Here is a 20,894-nt window from a genome sequence, read left to right as displayed (position 1 = left end):
GTTTCCCCCTTACAAAATCACTCCTTGTTATGTTATGTTAATCGCACTTGTAGAGCGCACGGTTACCTTGGGATGTTCTGGGGCTAAGCACTGGCTGCTGGGGGAACTAAAGTGGATGCTACTGGGAGAAGAGCCAAGTCTTCAACCCCTTCCAGAAAGAGAGGAGATCCGGGGCATTCCTAAGATGAAAAGTAAGCTTGTTCCAGGCTCTAGAGGCACAGATGATAAAACTCCTGCCTCCCCAATTGACTTTTTTAAATGCGGAGACTTGCGCTTGTTTTGCTCCAGTGGACCGTAGCATTCTTCCGGGGACATACCATTGGAATTGGCACCTAAGGAACTCGGGACCTGCTCCATTAATGGTCTTAAAAATGGTGCATAGTGTCTTAAAGTGAGTTCTTTGTTTAACTGGGAGCCAGTGTAATTGCCTGAGTTCCTCCTTTACGGAGACAAATTTCGGCATTCCTGACAATAATCTGGCAGCTGCATTTTGGGCTAGTTGAAGCCGATTGGTATGTTGCTTTTGGGCATTAAGATATAGGCCATTACAGTAATCCTGGCGCGACATTATGAGGGCCGTTACCACTGTCTTGAGACTGCTTTCGGTCAGGAAAAACGTCATTTTTCTTATGATTCTTAGGACCAGAAAGCATGATGAGATCACCATATTTATTTGGTCACCCATGGTGAGTTTATTGTCCACCAATTCCCCAAGGTTTTCTGCTTTCCTTGTGGGAATGGGGCTAGAACCAAGGTCATCTGGCCACCATGTGTCCACACATGAGGATTATTCCCAAACGTTATGACCTCGGTATTGCTGGAGTTCAATTTTTAGCAATTGGAGGGCATCCAGCCCGAAATGGCATTCATACAGTCATGGAAACGCGCCCCTGTTTCCTTTTCTCCACCCTCAGTCAGTGACAACACTATTTGTGTGTCATCAGCATAGGAGGTGAGTAGGAAGCCAAAGGACCTGATAACTCCTGCCAGGGGTGCCACATAGATATTACAAAACGTTGAATGATGAGCCCTGTGACACCCCACACGGAAGTGAAAACGGTTTGGAGGTATTACTGCCCAGATCCACAGTTTGTGACCTATCAGATAGAAATGACTGTAGGAGTTTCCATGCTTGACCTTCGACTCCAATATCAGACGGGAAACATCGTTTACAACGCGGGGATTACATCGCGATGCCATTACATTGCGGTTTTTACAACGCAAGTCGTTACAATGACTTGCGCTAGATGGCGCTCTAGGACAAGGAATAGTATCATTTACTATCCAACACCTTCCCTACTGTACGTAGACTGGAGTTGGAATAGTAAATTATACTACTCCTAAGTCATATTCCTTGTACTAGAGCGCCATCTAGCGCCATCTAGCGCAAGTCGTTGTAACGACTTGCGTTGTCAAAACCGCGATGTAATGTACCGCGATGTAAATGTATGCGTTGTAACGTCATACATCCATATCAGACAACCGGTCCATCAACACTCTGTGATGGACCGCGTCGAAGGCTGCAGACAGGTCCAGCAGGATCAGTATGGCATTGCCTCCCTTGTCTACGGCCTCTCTAATCTCCTGCGTGGATTTCAGTAAGGCCAACTCAGTGCTGTGGTCTGCTCTGAACCTATATTGGGATGGGTCCAGAGAGTTATTAGACTGAAGAAATGCACGGAGTTGGATGTTCATTGCCTTTTCCAAACTTTTGGCAGGGAATGGGAGCCGTGAGATCGGCCTATAGTTGTTGGGATCTTTAGGATCCAGAGTCTGTTTCTTCAACTGGGGAAGAACAGAGGCCTTCTTCCAGATTTTGGGAAATATGCCCAAAGTGAATAAGGGCATAAGTGCTGTTCCAATCACTTCTGAAATTTGTTTAATCACACGCACAGGATACAGATCGTTGGGGGCTCCTGAGCGGATCGAATTCAGAACATTAATCGTTTCTGTTATCTCCAGGGGTTTAAATTGGTCCAAAACCGGTGGAGGGCAAGGATTGTTCAGTCCGTTTGTATGTGAGCGGGCCTGTGCCTTGTTGTTAGCTTGGGTGAATGAGGTGAAGATGATTTCTACTTTGTGCTTAAAAAAGTCAGCAATTCTATCGCAGAATTCTGGATTGCCCTGGCTTTTAAGGGCATTGGGGTAGACAGTTTTTTAATGGTTTTAAAAAGTTCTTTTGAGTTCGATTTGGCTAATGCTATTTGCATTGTAAAAAACCTTTTTTTTTTGCTTCTAATAGAAGCTGCTTATAAGTAGTGATGCAGTGTTTATACCTTTTCTTATCCGCATCTGCATACTTTTTACGCCATACCCATTCTAATTGCTTACAGGCCAATTTTTTGGCTCTAAGCTCATCAGAGTACCAGGGTGCTGACGGTTGAGCTCGTTTAGGAGTCCACTTTTTTTCAGGGGCTAGATGGTTGCAGGTTGTGCTTAGCCATTGCGTATAGGCTATAGTGGCATCTTCCACTCCCAGCGGCAGAGGGCGCATTGAACACCTCAGAGAATTTTCAAATTTCTTAGTGCCCAGTCTTCCCCAAGCCCTAGTTACAATCTCCTGGGAAGGTTTTATGCTGGCCAAGTGGCCGCTATAACTGTTCAATTCAAATTGAATGGCACAGTGGTCAAACCACGAGAGCGGGAGAACTGAGGTGCAAACTAAATTGCAGTTATTTGAATATATCCCATCCAGGGTATGTCCTTTTTCGTGAGTCGGGCCATCACCAACTGCTTGAGGTTTCCAGCCCCCATGACTTGATCTAATCGACTGGTTTCAGGATCCAGGGGAATTTCCAGATAAAAGTCACCCAGGACCGTATAAGAGTCTAGGCATAGCCTTCCTCCAGCATGGTACCAATTGTATCCAGAAATCCGCTTTTAGGGCCAGGTGGGCAGTATAGTAATATACCTTTGAAGGTTCTGTAGTGTGCTGAGTGAATATTAAAAGCGAATTCCTCGCAGGACGTGTTGGAGGCTGTGAACAAATTAGGTTCCACTGAGTCATGGTAGATGACTGCAAGCCCTCCCCCTTTTTTATGTGGCCTATCCAGTGTGTAACAGTGAAAACCTGGGGGAGTTGCCTTCTCTAGATCTGGTCCAGATGCAAGATCTGTCCAAGATTCAGTAATGAAGGCCAGCTTTATATCAAGTTCCTCCAATAATAACGCACATTCTGAGCTATGTTTAATTAAGGATCTAGCGTTTAGTAAAATACATTTTAAGGGACCTGCATCGATAGCATAAGTCTTCTTGGCTGACAGGACACCTGGACCAGAAGCTGGACCAGAAGCCATCCGGTCAAGGATGCGGGGGAGGTGCAGCTGGCATCTAGGGCAGGAAGTACTTTCCATGTACTTTCCAGTACTTTCCATGCCTTTGTCAACTGCCTACTATAAAGTGTTGACACACGTAATGGCATCAGGAGAAAATGGAGGTGGAGGTGGTGCCAGTGGTGGGGCTCAGAAGCAGCTGAGTGAATTAGAGGTCAGCCCTATGGAGCCTGTTAAGCCTGCTAAGCGTGTAACTAACCCTGGCCAAGAAACACAAGAAGGAACATAAGAAGATGGGGTAGCTGAGATGGGGTTCCAAGTAACAACTCAGTATTTTTCAAGAGAATGAGACTGCAGAGACTGCGGGGACGGAGCAGGCAAGCAGGGGCGGAGACCACTTGGTGCAAAAAAAAAACTGGTCAGCCCCTTCAAGCACATTAGTACTAGTGGGCCCCTCATTGGTACCTCAGCCGCTCTTAGAAAACCCAGATGTCCCATTGGCTTCTATTCTTATGGACCTTAAGAGAGAGCTTAGAGATCGATTTTAGAAATCAGAGGCGAACCAAGCGGATATACAAGCCTCATGTATGGTCCTCACACAAAAGTTGGACAATATCGCTACCTGTACAGGGAAGCTTGAGGAGGAAGTAAGCACAATACGGAAAGACATTTCAAACAACACAAAAGGAGTCGAGGCTTTAGTTAAAGACAATGCCAGCCTCAGGGAAGATTTGGAAAGATTAGAAAATCATTCCCAGAAAAACAACCTGAGGATCCTGAACATTCCTGAGCTGGAGGAGTTGTCAAATCTTAAAGCATTTGTGATCAAATTATTACTGGAGACAGCCTTGAAAGACATATCAGATATCGACTTGGAGATACAGAGGGTCCATAGAGATACATTCAAGAGACACCCACAGCGTCAGAAGCCAAGGAACATTTTGATAAATTTTCTTTCATACTCGGTCAAGGAAGCCATCTTGTTGGCTGCACTGAGGAATGGTCCCTATGTAATGCAGAGCCTTAAGTTCACTATTAGATCAGATTTATGTCCCCCAACTGATCAGAAACAATGGGAACTGGGCAAAAGAATGGGGGAACTTAATAATCTGGGGGCTAAGGCTCATCTAAAATTTCCAGCTATGCTCCGAGTCACATGGAATAATCAAATGCGCAATATACGGACCATAGAGGAGGCAGATAGCTTGATTGAATACATAAGGAAAGAGGGGTGGCCCTGAGCAGATGAGTTTGTCAATTCAAGAAGCTAAGAAGCGAAAATCAAATACCTAATTCTACCAAATACTAAAAAATGCTGGTAAAAAAGGAGAGGAAAGTCCATAAAGGATATATAACTTAATCTAGACACATAATTAATAATATTATCACTGAGGGGCTCGGCGGGTACTGGAGGGAGGTTCAAGTGTAATTAAAGATGGGGCTCCTCCCTTTGGCGGGTCAATAGGCTTTATGCCTGATAGTTTGGGGAGGGTTCCTATGGGGGGGTAAGGGTGCACTGGGGTAAGTCCTCATTAGACATATTAGATATACTATACACTTTATCTTGGCTCATTTTTAATATAAGGAACCAGAGATCCTTGAGCTGAAGCAGCTTGGACATACTAAAATAAATGGCAGAGAGAGATAATAAAGTTAGAATTGTAACGTGGAACGTAAATGGATTAAGGTAAAAAAACAGACAAAGGTTGGTAATGAGGTACTTAGCAGAATCTAAAGCCCAAATATGTATCATAAAAGAAACCTACTTAACGGCATGTGAGAGCAGGGGAAAATATTCCAAACAAAGATGGATAGGGAGCCAAGTAGCATCTGATCAATCAGAATACTTGAAAGGTGTTGCAATAATCGTCAGGAAGGGGTCAGGTGTAGAAATGATTACTTCCAACACTGATAATTCAGGTAGATGGGTCACGGCCAGCCTTAAAAGTCTGGGTTCTGAGTTTGTGCGCGCTGGTTTTTACGGCCCGAATACGGACGGCCACCAGTATATAGTGGATATGCAATTAAAATTAGCAGGAGCAACATCACCCATAATAATAGGTTGTGACTTTAATACTCTTCTGGACCCAATATTGGATAGATCCACAAGTAGGAGGGGGGTTCAGGCCCAAGCACCAAAAACAAGGCAGGCCTTTAAACACATGTTAAATGAGCTGGGTATGGTTGATTCTCGGAGGTATGTAATGAGAGGTAAAAGAGCTTACACTTTTCATTGTAAGAAGTATCACAATTGTTCACGTCTGAACTATATATTAATAGACAGAGAGTGGGCTGGGAAAATAAAAGAGATTCATATATTTCCAGGACACATTTCGGATCACAATATGGTCAGTATCACACTGGGGGAGTTCAATGTTAGGAACAATGTTAGATTGACGCTGAAGAGAGCCATACTATCGGATTTAGGCATGGCTGCCCTGTTGAAAGAAAAAACTGTAGAATTTTTTCAGATCAATGCTCATCCAGCTTCAATTGGTGCTATTTGGGACACTTTTAAAGCCTATACTCGGGGAGGGGTTCTGCAAAGTCAGGTCGCCTATAAGAATAAACTGGAGCGAGTTGACTTAAAAAAGTTGGAGGAGGAGATTGTGTCATTAGAAGGAATGGTGCAGCAGGACACACAGTATAATGAGGAAATGGTAAAAAAGTTGGATGAAGCTAGAATGAATGATAGAATTAGATTAGAACCAAAGAGCAGAGTAAAGTGGGAGGCAAGCCATATGCAACACTTTGAGTATGGCGAAAAAGCCGAAGCATTATTAGCCTGGAAGGCGAGGGCAGACAGGGCGAGAAACTACATTGGAGAGTTGGTCATCAATCCCGAGGAGGATAGTACCAATAATGAGGAGGAAATTCAGGAAGGCATGGTAAAACTCTTCTCAGAATTGTATGCAGAGTCAGAGAGGCCGGATGAAGAGGCCTTAAAGGGCTGGTTAAACAACATTGGTCTCCCGGTTTTCATTGAGCGCGCTGCATTGCCAAACAGAGTTCAGCTATAAACAACTACAACCCACTAGCACACATAAAACACCTAGGATCTGTTGTCCTATGCTGTGTGCTGCAGTATGGTGGAGCAAAATATCAATCTATTGAGCAAACCAATGGTGTACGTTAACCTTTTTTTTTAAAGAAAACTTGAGCCCGTCAAGATATTCACAAACCTATAGTACTCAAATTGTTACTAGATGTTCCTCTTGAGTGAGATGTAATAGCCTGAAAATGATTTCACAAAGCTGCAGTACCACAGGTCGTTAATAGATGGAAGATGTGTGGCGGCGGAAGAGGTGTGGCGCTGTGGCCAGGGTGCCTGACTCCGGACCACGTGGTTCACGGTTCGATCGCAGGCGCCAGGTTAGCTCAGCACCATGTGACTCTGGGCAATAGGTCGATTAATCTTCCAGAGGGCCCCCAGCACCGGGACACCTCTACGGAGGTAGCTGTGCGCTTTACAAATGCTGGTGCATCATATTATTTCCTATTTTTTGAGTAAATTCTATTTCTTGAAATGTACTTTACAGAGGTGAGGGTGTGTGGCTTAAACACATGTATTTGGATATGCACTTTTAATTTTAAATGGCATGTGACTGTTTTTATAGAATAGATACATATTGCAAAGCGGGTTCACTATGATTAGTCAACAATGAAGCTTTCAAGAAATGTCTTGATTGTTATGGAAGTAGGTGATGACACACTAATATCCATAGGTATTATTAGTCACTGGTAAATACAAGTGTTTTAAAGGTTCTAATTTTGGAGCACTGTTGTTTTGTGGATGTACATATGTGTACAAGAAGAAAGCAGTCATTCAAAGTGGAACCATTCAGTAGCTGGAGTGGACCAATCTATTGTTTTATATTTTGTGCTTTTGTGTAAAGAAGCATTATTTGAGTACTATTCGAACATGCGAATGGATAAAAAGCGCTGGCCAAAAGCCCCTCTAAATGTCTGCATTTTTACTATGATTTGTTTGCGGAAACACAAAGGGGCATATCATCAAGGACCGGCGATAATTATCGCTAAGGGCACTTAGCGCTAGGATAATTATCGCCGGGTAACGTGGAATTTTATCGCTGAGATAGCGTGCTATTAGCAACGCTTATCTCAAAAGCGATAACATTCCAAGCGCTAACTGCCAAATGTGAGATTATCGCTGGAAATCCAGCAATAATGTCACAAAGTTTGGCGATAGCTTGTTGATAGGGCAGGGCAGACTTAGCCATGATATCCACCTTACATAGGATATCATGGCTAAGTCAGTTTTGAAGCAGGGGTAAGGAAAGTAGCGATAACAGAGGTTATCGCTACTTTGCTTGTCGCTCTGCAGGTTAGCGTGCCCATTGATAATTGGAGAAATGTCGCTTAGCGACATTTCTCCAGTTATGTCAGGGCAAGAACGCCCACTTTGCATCTCATTAGAGATGCAAAGATGGACGTTGGGGGAATGGGCGGTAATGCAAGGATTTCACGTGATAGCGTGACCTTGCTGATTAGGCGATAAAATTATCGTCGCTTTTCGTCTGAAAACAGACGCAAAAGCGGCGATAATTTTATATTGCCTCCTTGCTGATATGCCCCAAAGTTCACAATCCAGTGGAATCTATTTTCAGGGCAGACCTAAAACCAATATCTTCAGTTAAAACTATTTATCATAATAATATGCATTCGATAAAACCAGGACTCTTGACACATATCTCGGTCTCGAAACAGACGCTAAAACAAAGATTAGCCAGAGTTTATTTATGATGTACAAAATATGGGCATAATTAAACGTTTTTACCTACACTGTAGATATGCACTGAGCTAGCGCACCTTCTCAGTTACCACTTTTATCTCTAAAGGTCAGCTGAATATGAATTCCCCACTTCAAATACAGCAACATACAAGATGCTGGTTACTGTAAATTAAAATATTCTCCACAGATTTACCTTGAGCTGCACAATAGCCGACAGCCTCCAAAGCCAAAAACCTATCTCTATTTTAGCAGTTCTCATATATCTCCTAAAAGCTGACCAACGCTATTGGTCCGTGCAAGATAAACTTTTTTTTTCTTCAAAATACTTTATTAGTTTTTCACAATGAATACAGAAATCTTAAATCAGGGTAAGCATAAGTTCTCACTGCATGTTCTCACACAAAGTATAGGAACAGTTCAGAGCAGAGCTGATAAATTGAGTCTATGTATTGGGAATATTTGGCTAAATGCTTTGAAAAATCAGTATAGACTACAAGATCCATCGTGATTGTGTAAGGATTAAGTAGAAGACATTTTTTTAATAAATCACATTTGAAATTAGCAAAATTAACAGGATTACTTGGATGTCCGGAGACCAGACAGAACGACGTATGCGAGACAAAAATAACTGTACAGTGTTGCATTAGGTTTGAGAGTGACCTTTTCTTAATATTACATTAGAACCAGATGCAGAAGGTACCTTATGAAATAAATACAAAACCTTTGATTCCACATAAATATCAGTATCAATGGAGTCCGTCTCAATTACGTGTTTTGTCCCCATCAGAGTTATTCTATATAGGAGAATCGCCGTCCCATTTTGAACATAAATTTAGGAAAACATTCTTGGTGAATAGCAGACCTACTGAAGTCCACCCTCTGTAGTGACAGGGGCACCTCCATAGGTACAAGGTATTCCAAACAGCTCCATAACAGAAAGTAGCTGGAATCTATCAAAAGAAATCCAATACTAAACAATACATTAGTCTATTCTAACTTTTTGTTTACTATACAATATGACTCAGCCATAAATACTAAGAAATGAAAGCAGGTACAAGATCTATAAACAGCTTTATCTCCAGTCAGTATCTTAAATGCACGCAGATTAAAGAGACACTTCGAGGCACATCAGCAAGGGCCTGCGATAATTATCACGCAGCGCTTTTAGCACGAGGATAATTATCGCAGGCTAACGCTGGATTCTATCACGGAGATTGCGTGCTATCAGCAACGCTTCTCACCCAAGCGCTAGGAATCCATGCGTTAACTGGAAAACAGTGTGATTATCGCTGGATATCCAGCGATAATCGCACTGCGACCAGCGATACCTTGCTGATAGGGCAGGGTGGTCTTAGCCATGTAATCCACCTCCCATTGGATTACATGGCTAAATCAGATTACAAGCAGGCGTAAGGAAAGTAGCGATAACTGTGGTTAGCGCTACTTTTCTTATCGCACTGCTTGTTTGCGTGCAGCTTGATAATTGGAGAAATGTTGCTTAGCGACATTTCTCCAGTTATTTTGGCATGGAATGCCCACTTTGCATCTCATTAGAGATGCAAAGCTGGGCGTTGTTGTAAGGGGCGCTAAATCAGCAAACCACGCGATAGCATGTCTTTGCTGATAAGGCGATGAAATTATCGCCGCTTTTTGCCCAAAAACGGATGCAAAAGCGACGATAATTTCATAGCGCCGCCTTGCTGATATGCCCCTTCGTGAGCAGAAATAAGGAAGAAAAACAGTATATAAATGCAGTAGCGGCTCCTGGAGAGAGTGCTGCGGGGCGGTGGGCGGGGGAGGGGCAGAGTGGGGGGTAGTAAACTCCAGCATACGGCCGAACGGAGGTAAGTAAATAAATAAAACAAATTACATTCCGTGCACTTCATCGCCATTTGGCGTTGCAGAGTGCGCAATGTAATTCATTGCATTTTATTTACTTACCTCCGTTTGGCCGTATGCCGGAGTTTACTACCCTCCACCCTGCCCCTCCCCCGCCCCGCCTCACCGCTATGCAGCACTCCCTCCAGGAGCCGCTACTGTATCAATGCATGCAAAGGAATATAGTCTTACAGTCCACCTTAGCCGCTATATCAGCCATGGTGCGCAGACAGAATATCGAGTTTTAAATATCGAGTGGCACAAATATCGAGACAGAAATACCGTGATTGAAAAATATCAACAGCAATAATATCATGGTCAAGAATATTTACTTAAGGTAAATAATATCACATTTTAAAATATCGAAGTGTTTATTATCGTTTGTAAAAATATAGTTGTTAAAAACATCAATATTTTAATTAATGTTATGTATTTTAGTATGTAATTTAAATGTATGTGATGTATTTTTTTTGTATAAGAATTGTTTATATGTTTTAATCTGTCTGTTACATTTTTAGTACTTATTAATTTTTTTTAATTTGAATTTTGTGTTTTTTAGTTCCGGAGCGGGTTGCGGGTTTATAGGGGAATAGGGTTCAAAGTATTTTAATAATAATAATTTGATGATTATTTTTTATTTACTAATATTTATTTGACTGAGATGTTATAGTGTTAAATGTGCAGATTAATTTATTATTAATTAATTTATAATTGGTTGTTAGTTAATATTAATTAATTTATTCGTAATTAATTATGGTAACTGTGTAATAAATTTTAGGTGTGCGTTTTTGTGTTTATATGTGTAAAGAGTGGGAAGTAATTATTTTATTGGTGAATTAATAGTCGGTTGTTTATTAATATTAAATATGAATTGGTAATTAATTATGGTAATTGCGTAATTAATTTTAGGTGTGCGTTTTGCGGTTTATAAGGGTAAAGGGTGGCAAGTAATATGTGTTTAATTAATTAAAATATAGTTGTTAATTAATGTTAATTATTTCATATTTATTTTGGGTAATTGTTTATTTTTTTGTGTGTTGTTTTTATTTTTAAAGTGGTAAAGGGTGTGCATTAAATACATGTTACTTACTTCATAATTAGTTGTTTAATACCAATAGTTTTTTAATTTTAGGATAACTTTCAATTGTGTAATGTATTATTTTACAGTCTAATTTAGGTGTGTGCTGTGTGGATTATAGGGTTAAAGTGTGAGTAGTTAATTAATTTGTATTATTTTTTTATTACCAATATTTTTCTAATTGATAATTAATTATTTTGATAATCGAAGTATATATTTATTTTAAATTTAGGAGTGTTTTGTTATTTGTGTGGTGTTATAGGGTAGGAAATAAAATAAATACATTTATGTAATAAATAATGTTTCTGTTTGTAAAGGTTTCCTAGTTGAAAATATTAATTTTTTGGAACTGTATTTATTATTTTATTTTATCTAATATTTGTAGGTATTTGTTATATGTAATTAATATTATATAATTTTTTTATCTATGAAATATATTGTTTTTTAAAATGTTTAACATTTTTTTAAATGTATTCATTTATTTATTTTCATATTATTCTTTTTTGATTTTTAAATATTTAGTTACTATTTATTTTTTAACTGCTTAGAGCCCGATTCCGATCCAGGCCGGAAAGCGTGCCGACCAACACGGACAGGGACTGAAGTCCGACCGAATCGTACAGGCGCTGTACGACCTTACAAGTACGATGCGTCCCGGTCAAAATCCGACTCGCACGGAATCAATCCGGACTGACAGAAACATACGGAAAACAGTGCCGCCGCCTGGAAACTGAACCGAAACCTTCCGACCAACACGGAACGGCTACAGTTCCGACCGACACGAACACACGCCTTACAACCAGCCAAGTACGATGCAATGCGTCGCGGACAAAAGTGAGTCACACGGAGTCCAAGCCGTACAACCGATTCGCACAGACCAGAAACATTGGCAATAAAAAGAGCCCGTCACGACCGGCGCGTACGTGAAACATGCAACGTAGCACAATGTCAGTGTGACCAACTCGGATCACACCGCAAGTGACGCCACAGGCGTACGACCCAGACAACTGAACGTCCCCGTCAGGCCTAAAGAAATCATGTAATTGACACAGAAAAAGGCCAAACAGGCAGTTATAAATCCCCCAAAAATCTAATTTCAAACCAAGACACACCCACAACTCCACCAATAAAAAGTCAAAAAATCCAGACCATGATCCCTTGCAAATCTCACAGACCTGCAAACAGACAACACCACCACATTGAGACATACAGCCACAACCTATACACTACGCAACAGTAGCACCACACAATAGGCACACTCACAGCCACCCAGCCATACACATACTCACCAACTCTCACTATCACACACACTCACCCATCCATCTCCACCACCACCCATCACCATGCCCCCAAAGAAGAATTGAAAGTTCACAGACAGTGAGTTGGAGGTCATGGTAGACGAAATCATGAGAGTAGAGCCACAGTTATTTGGTTCCTTGGTCCAACAGACCCCCCTATCCCAGAAAAACAAGATGTGGGTGAGGATTGTCGACAAGGGGAATGCCTTAGCACCTACCATGCGCACAATGGACGACATCAGGAACCAGTGATACGACATACGCAGGAGGGTCAAGAAACTCATCAGCAAAGTCCATGCCCTGAGCCAGCCCACTGGTGGTGGTCCTCCTGCAAAACCGGTGTATTTCACTTCCTGGGTGCGGGCCATGTTCCCACCAGTTGGCCTCCATGGATTGCCTGGAATACCAGAGCCTGGTGAGGACACAAACAACTATTACAAAAAGTTATGTCACAGCAATCAGCACCCACAGACAATAATGTCACGGGGACAGAGAAAACATTCACTGTCACCAAGCCACATCAACCTATACATAACTATCCTCTCATTGGTATGCCATCTAGAGAAACACAATACCTGCAATGTCCCAGTAAAATGTACCTAGGGCAATACATGTACAAACCCAATGACAAACACCCCCGGGATTTGGCCCCATACACCACCAAACACCGTCAGCCATCAAGCTACCACAGTTACACACACTCCCAGGGAAGCAGAGTCATAGGAAGGAAGGTCTGACATGCTGGACAGGTAGGTGTAGCCAAAAGCAGGGTGAGATTCGTAGTCTCAGGCCATAGTCCCCATCCCACCTGCCCCAGGAATAGGCCCATGCACCAGGCTCACCTCACAGGGAGTGTCAAAGTACAGGCAAGATTGGAGACACTGGGCTCTGGTGTGGGGAGCACAAGGCCTTTCTGAGACTTGGGCACCAACAAACACCAAGACACCACTGTCAGGCAACTTGAACAGGTACTCAGACTCACTGTCTTGGAAGCATGGCCCATGGGGTCCTTTACAGACCAGGAGGGAAGGGCACAACCTCACACTACAACTCCCAGCAGGCCCTGCCACACATCCCTCCCACCAACAACAAACAACACACCTGTGTGAAGCAGGGGAGTACACGTTTTGCAATGTACATGTATGGCACCTTAAAAATACATGAGCTGTCCATTCACACAGCTATACGTGTACATAAAACACATCTGGAAATTGTACAAAACCTACATCAGCATCTGACTGTGATAATTGAGGACCAATCTATGCACATACACTCATCATGAAGCATTGTACAGAATCGAATGTGTGTGGTACGTTTATGTGTGCTGAACCACAACATACATTGTGTGTCTCTTCCACCCAAGGGTGCAGCTGGGGAATCTTCAAGAACAGACGAGGAAGATTCACAGTCCCAGACTCTGGTTGACACAGAGCAGAACAACCTGGCCCCTCCGGTGTGGATCAGCGTGCAGCAGCAGTAACATTTGCACCCCCTGCCACCATTCCTGCTCAATCTGACAACACCCAGATGACCCCTACTAACAGGGACAGACAAACCCAACCCAACACTGAGGGCACAACAACACAGGGAAGCCTGGAGATACCTGCCAATTCCACCAATGCCATCACCAGAGTAGGCCCAGTATCGTCTGTGCCTGCAACAGCAGAACCTGCTTGTGGTGGTAGGGGGGGTGGAATTGGGGGCAGGCTGAGGCCACCTCATGGCCATGTTGCTGATCCCCAAGCTGATCCCCAATTGGTACGCATCATTAATGCGTACCAGCAATGCACCGGAGACTTTGGCCAGATTGTGGGGCACCTCAGGGACATCAAAGAACAGCAGGCTGAACATCATGCCAGATGGGAAGCACACATGTTGCGGGTGGAGACACACATGGCCCGCATGGAGTCAAAGATGGACAAGTTGAATGATGTTACGGCGGTGCACAGAGACATACTGGGATGCATACGTCAGATTGCAAACAACATGGCCCCACCTCCCTGTGTGCCCACTACATCAGTTGCCACAACAACTGCAACTGCCACAGGTAGGGAGGTGGACTCTGATGAAGACTCCAGTGCACTGCCACAGCCTGCACCTGAGGGACCCCCCCCCAAAGAAGCCGCGGGGTCGTCCAAAGAAGGACAAGTGAGAAGCAGCTGGCCCTGTACATCACCCAGGAAGTGAACGCCTTTCCCTGATGTCTACCATTGTGTGCAAACCCTTCACCTTGTCGACTGTCCCCATCTCTCCCACATGTGATGGAGGATCTGATCTGAACCAATGGATCTACTGACTGTGGACTTTACTCTGACAATTCCACCGACCAACCCTACCAACTCCTCTGTGAACTTTGAAATCCCATTGCACTGTACAGCACTCCATGTCACCTATATCATCCACACACATGTATGTAAATACACACTCCAAATCACAATTGTTGACTCTGTGATGAATTTGACTGGTTTTGACATATATAGGTGATGAAATGCTAAAGTAAGACTGGGAAGGGGAACCACTAGAGCAATCTAAACACTGGAATTGGATTAATGTTGCTGTGACACATTTGAGAGGTACACAATCCTAGGTCAACACAACACAAAAACACCATGCCCATCACATTTCTTGTCTCACACATTGTGAACTGCAAGTACCCACACATGATGAATCAGAGCCAATCAGCCCTCAGGTACAGCATGCCAAAGATTCACTGATGTGTGGACACAGAGGAAGCACACCACCAAGTGGTGCACAACTTTATTATACATACACAACTAGTAAACAGAACATCAGATGCAAGGTACCCTCACATAACAGTGAGCAAATATGCAACCAATATGGCAGAGGTGTCAGCACCGGGGTGTGTGGGATGATGTGTCCGGGAAACATGAAAGGTTGCATCCAGTGACCGTATTGTGCATTTCAGAGGTTACATGTCACCAGACAACAGCATATGGAACCTGTTAATGACAGACATACAACAGTATTGAAATCACTACACAACTGCATACATCTCCAAAACACATTACATACACAATTAAATTAACTTTTGAAAATATCCAAAGATTCATGGCAACACTGTTTGGGAGGACATAGTGACTCAAGGGACACATAAATGCTATAATCATGACAGGTAGAATTTAGAAACACATATGCCAACACAGTGCACGACCCAAACACATCAGGTGAAGCAAGATTTCATGCCAACACATCACGGTATACTCACAATTAGGAGAAGAAGTTGTTGATGAGCTGAGTCCGTGCATCCCCGTCACCCTCATCGTCACTCGCAACATGTCCCAGGCCAGGATACTCACATGCTGGCGGTTGCTGTCCGTCATCATTTTCGATGAGAGGCACCTCCTTCCTCACTGCCATGTTGTGTAGCAGGCAACACACAATAAATATCTTGCACACCTTCTCAGGTGCATATTGGAGAGCCCCTCCTGTCCGGTCCAGGCAGCAGAATCAGCTTTTCAGGAGTCCAAATGTCCGCTCTATGACTCGCCTGGTCCGCCCATGTGCCTCATTGAAACGTATCTGTGAAGGTGTGACAGGGTTCCTAAGAGGTGTCAGCAACCAAGGCATGTTGGAGTACCCAGAGTCACCTGCACACAAACAGACAAACATGTCATGGATCCGGAATGAGCTTGTAATCCAAAGATACCTAAGACATGTGAGGTAAAGCCCTACTATTCACCGACAAGCCAGGCACGCTGGTTCTGCAGCTGTGACATCAAATGTGGTATCCTGCTATTCCGCATGATGTAGGCGTCATGGGCTGAACCAGGGAAACGGACACACAGATGTGAAATTGACATGTCAGCAAGGCATACCACTAGGGCATTAATCAAGTGAAAATGTTTACGTTTGCGGTAAATCCGTTCCTGTGCATGTGGTGGTACCAATGCCACATGTGTCCCATCAATTGAGCCAATTACATTTGGCATCCCTCCCAAGGCATAGAAATCTCCCTATATGCCTGGCATTTGCTGTTGTGATGGAAATCGGATGTATTGGTCCAGATACAACAACATTGCTTCCAATACATCACGGAGAACACGACTCAACATAGTCTGTTACATCCCACCAGCACCAGCCACTGTGCATAGGAATGTTCCTGTGGCAAAGAAATGTAGGGCTGCCATCACCTTGACCTTGGGGGTCAGCACATTTGGATACGCATGTCCAGGTTGCAAATGTGGGGACAACTGCACCTCCAAATCCTCTATCAGCTCGCGTGTGAAGCGGTACCGTCAGATGCAGTCCCGTTCAACCATGGTTGCAAGGTCTGGGAAGGGTCTGTGGACATTAGGTGCCCTGCAGTACATAGGGTAACAAATAAGGTTTTTCAGTTCACCCACATCTGTGGCAATGACCAGGCCAAATAACACAAGCTACATCACATCAGAACACAATAGAGTCAGGTGTGTGCAATTCTGCATGGACACATATGCCACACATGTGCTACTCACAAAACATGTCACCTCCACATGGTGACACAACAAGTGCCATGCTCTGCTGTCGACAAACTGTGGGCCCTGTCACAGTACTTCGGAACATATGGTACAGGACATCTACACACCGCAATTGTTAGTGAGGATAGTTGTGTTGTGAATATGACAAAGGGCTGACAGTCACACACATTGGGAACATGTAATGCGACATGGACACAGTCACCATGAAACATCTGATGTACACGTCACAACACACGCTAGACACACAGGATGTGCTAAGCATGCTTGTCTGCATGTCAAACTTGGATGTCTGTGACACACAGGCACAACACAAAATCACAGGACCAAGTCTGATGGAGTTTGGGGGGGATGACCAACTCCCAAATAAAAATATATCCATGTCCCTAGTATTTTTTCAAATACTCATGATGTACCACACACAGCAAGCCCGTGGACACACATTACATATCATATGCCATGTAGGGTTCATGTGACAAGGCAAGACTCAATGTGCCCCAGTCACTGTGCACAGGCCACGTGTGTTGGCCACCTAAGTCCTGAAACACAGTAGGGAGGTGCATCACACACAATGCCTTATGGTGACCATGTGACATGGCACATCCTGGTAGTGTGTACCACATTGTGCACATCAAACATGCAATGTGTACACATGTATACACACATGTGATGGAGCATGAATAGTGAATACCTGTACTGTGTGACAGGCTGTCACTGTGTTGTCCAGCCCCCTGCGTCCATATCAAAACATTTTGTGGGCAGCCTCTGACTACCGAATGCAATGGTGACACTGGCGTGTGCGATTCCGTGAGATGCATCGGACACTTGTGCAACGATGCGCACGCACACCTTGCTCATAGGCTGTAATGTCACTCTATGCGGGTGCAATTCCGTGAGACGCGTCGGACACTTGTGCAACGATGCGCATGCACTCCTTGTTCATAGGCTGTAATGTCACTCTATGCGGGTGCGATTCCATGAGACGTGTCGGACACTTGTGCAACGAGGCGCACGCACGCCTTGCTCATAGACTGTAATGTCACTCTATGTGGGTGCGATTCCGTGAGATGCATCGGACACTTGTGCAACAAGGCGCATGCACGCCTTGCTCATAGGCTGTAATGTCACTCTATGCGGGTGCGATTCCGTGAGATGCGTCGGACACCTAGCATCCACAACACAACATTGGCTATTGGCTGTCTTGGAGACGAGCCTTGTGTTTTGCTACGTGTACGACTCGAGTGCTGCCAGATTCAGCTGGTCCTATACAACAATGTTGCGAATTCAATGCTGTCAGGATGAAGACATTTTGAACGACGCTGAAGGCGTGTCCGATGCTTTCCAAGACATGGACTGGGCCAATTTGGATAATGGCAACAAGTCTGACCTATCTCTTTGCCCGCATCTAAAAGATACTGCCTCTGTAGCACTGATTTAAGGCTGTGTGTTCCACTACATGCCACAGGACTGGGTCACATCACACCACTGCTGCTTTCTCTGCATCCACTGTCTCCTGCAATGGCACGTACTGTGGAGAGGGCCCAAGCATTCACTGAGGAGGAGAACCAGGCCCTGCTGGACAGCCTCATCCCACAGTACTTCAAGCTGTATGGGAAACCAGGGGAGCAGGTGAGTGTGGAGTCCACTACCTTGCCATCTTTATATGTAGTCTGACTGGCACTACTAGCATTGTGCCCTCAAAGGGAAAGCATGCACACTGAGTAAGTTTAAGTTTGAGAGTGTGGGGATGTATGTACACAGCTGTCAATGTTTCAGATTGACTTACTGTTCTATTTCCCGTATTTAAGTGTGTTGATGTATGACATACAATTGACTAACAGTGACACTTCCTGACATGCAAAAGTTAGTATTGATGAAGAGGGGAATGTGACAATGTCTGCCATTCCAGCCATATCAGCAAACAATAACTGTGAGGGCAATTAAGAACTGCTGCAATACACCAGACGTGTAAGGCTACCAATCTGCAGGAGGGCCTCATGGTGGTTTTGGAATGAGAAATTGCCAATTCATTGCAGTGAGGTAGTTTTTGAAGAGTTGTACCACAGCTGCAGAGACTAGACCCCAACTATCCTCACTGCAGTGTTCATGATACAGAGCAGTATGTTTGGCTGCGAAAGTTAAGCAAACACCTGTGACCCCCACCACCCCGGTAGTAAATTTGGTGACTAAATTGACATGTTGTTGTTGGTAGTGTTCAATAATCAATGTGGCTCACGCAATCTAGGGAGAGGCTGGTGAGGGGGTGTAAGTGGAGAGGGCTACGTGATAGGTCTACCCGTGCAGGTACACATCCTGTGCAACTCTGTGCCTCACAGTGTCCGGTCTGAGCAGTGAGTGGGTGTCCACCCTGAGGCCATCGGTCTATCGGCACTGCCATGTCATTCTTTTGGGCTTGCACAGAGGACAACTGACCATTACCACAGTTGCAGTACCTGACTACATGATATGCACTGCCAAGTTCGACATGTGTGTACAACTGTGTGTTTGTTAACATGGGACATGTGTAGTGATGATGTCTCACATTATCACCCTCACAGGTCACTGCCCATGAGAAGCATGAAATTTGGCTGACCATCACCCGGGCAGTTAGGTCGGTGGGGGTCTACAGACGCCGCATCCGCAACTGCCAGAAGAGGTGTCAGGACCTTCGTTGCTGGACCCGGAGGATAGCAAGGGATCAGCTGAAGCTGTCGCCTCCTCGCAGGAGGGGCATATGATGGACCCTGACCCCCCACATGCTATGGATCTTGGCGGTAGTCTTTCCAGACCTTGATGGGCAGTTGAAGGACAGACAGTAGCAAGGAGGGTGTAAGTCCATGCCTTGTAGGTGTATTTTGTTTAACCTGCTTTTTGTACTCCTTCAGCCAAGTGACACTCACACAGTTAGTCTGTCAGCTCAGACAAGTCCCATATGGCTATATGTGGTGTTGCCCCATTCACATCTGATGCACAGGTGTGTCCGTTCCACTATTTCACTTGTGTCACTTGGGTTGTGTGCATTCCTGTTGTCCAAGGGAATGTTAGGGCAAGAGTCTCCTTCAGTCCAGGCACCGCACCCCCTGCATCTGTCTCCCCTGCTGCCCTGAGTGTTGAGTCTGTGGACCTGCTGAAGCAGATCCATGTGGTGCAGACATCAATGCTGAGTGTCCTCCATGCTCACACTAATCTGTTGACACAGTTGGTGTCATTCATGGAGGGCATGCAAACAACCATGTCTGCCCAACAACGGATCAGTCAGCCCATGGCCTCCTCACTGACGGCAGCAGTGTCCCTCCTCAAGCAGTCCCTCACCCCACCTACCTCGGCACCATCCACACTGACCACTAACCTCCTCAAAACAACAACACTCACACCTGCACTGTCACACACAACAACAGACCCGAGCAGCACACACACAGGGAAATCCAGGTCTAAATGCACCAACACGCACACACAGGGGACTGAAGGCACACACACAGGGGATAGGGTGCAGACACACAGCCAAACATCCACAACAAGCCCACAGTCCTCAGATGCCTCTCCTGCCAATACCTCTTCCCGTGACTCCCCTGCTAAGCCCCCTTCCCAGAAGCTCTTCCTCTGTGAGCTTGGCCTCTTCCCCTCAGATACACATGTGCCAACTCGTAAGGGAAGGAGGAAGTTACCTTGCCAGGGGGGTAAACCCACCAAGCCATGCACACCCTCACCCAAGAGCAGGGACACAGAGGCCCACCCCAGAAATCACCAAGAACCAGGAAGACCTCCTGACATTCACACACTCCCACCACACACTCTATGTCCTCAAGCTCCCATGCCACCACTCCTTGTGTTCCCCCACCACACCCTGCCCCAGGTTCACCCACCCACCGCTGACGCATCCCCAAAGTCATTAGGCCCTCCCCCCTTCCACAGACACTTACACAACACACGACCCTCAGCCTGTTGCAGCAACTGCAGTGGAGCCTGTGTCCACCCAACTGTCCTGGACACTGCAGTGGAGCCCAAGCACACTGCATCAGACATGCTCACTGCAGTGGAGACCCCACACACTGACCTTGACCCATCCACTGCAGTTGCTCCTGTGGCCCCTATACCCACCACCACTCCCCTGCCCCACTCTTGTGCACCCTGATCCTGTCC

The sequence above is a fragment of the Triturus cristatus genome, chromosome 3_1 (assembly GCF_964204655.1).
Source record: "Triturus cristatus chromosome 3_1, aTriCri1.1, whole genome shotgun sequence".
Taxonomy (NCBI): domain Eukaryota; kingdom Metazoa; phylum Chordata; class Amphibia; order Caudata; family Salamandridae; genus Triturus; species Triturus cristatus.
This window is presented reverse-complemented; position numbering follows the sequence as displayed.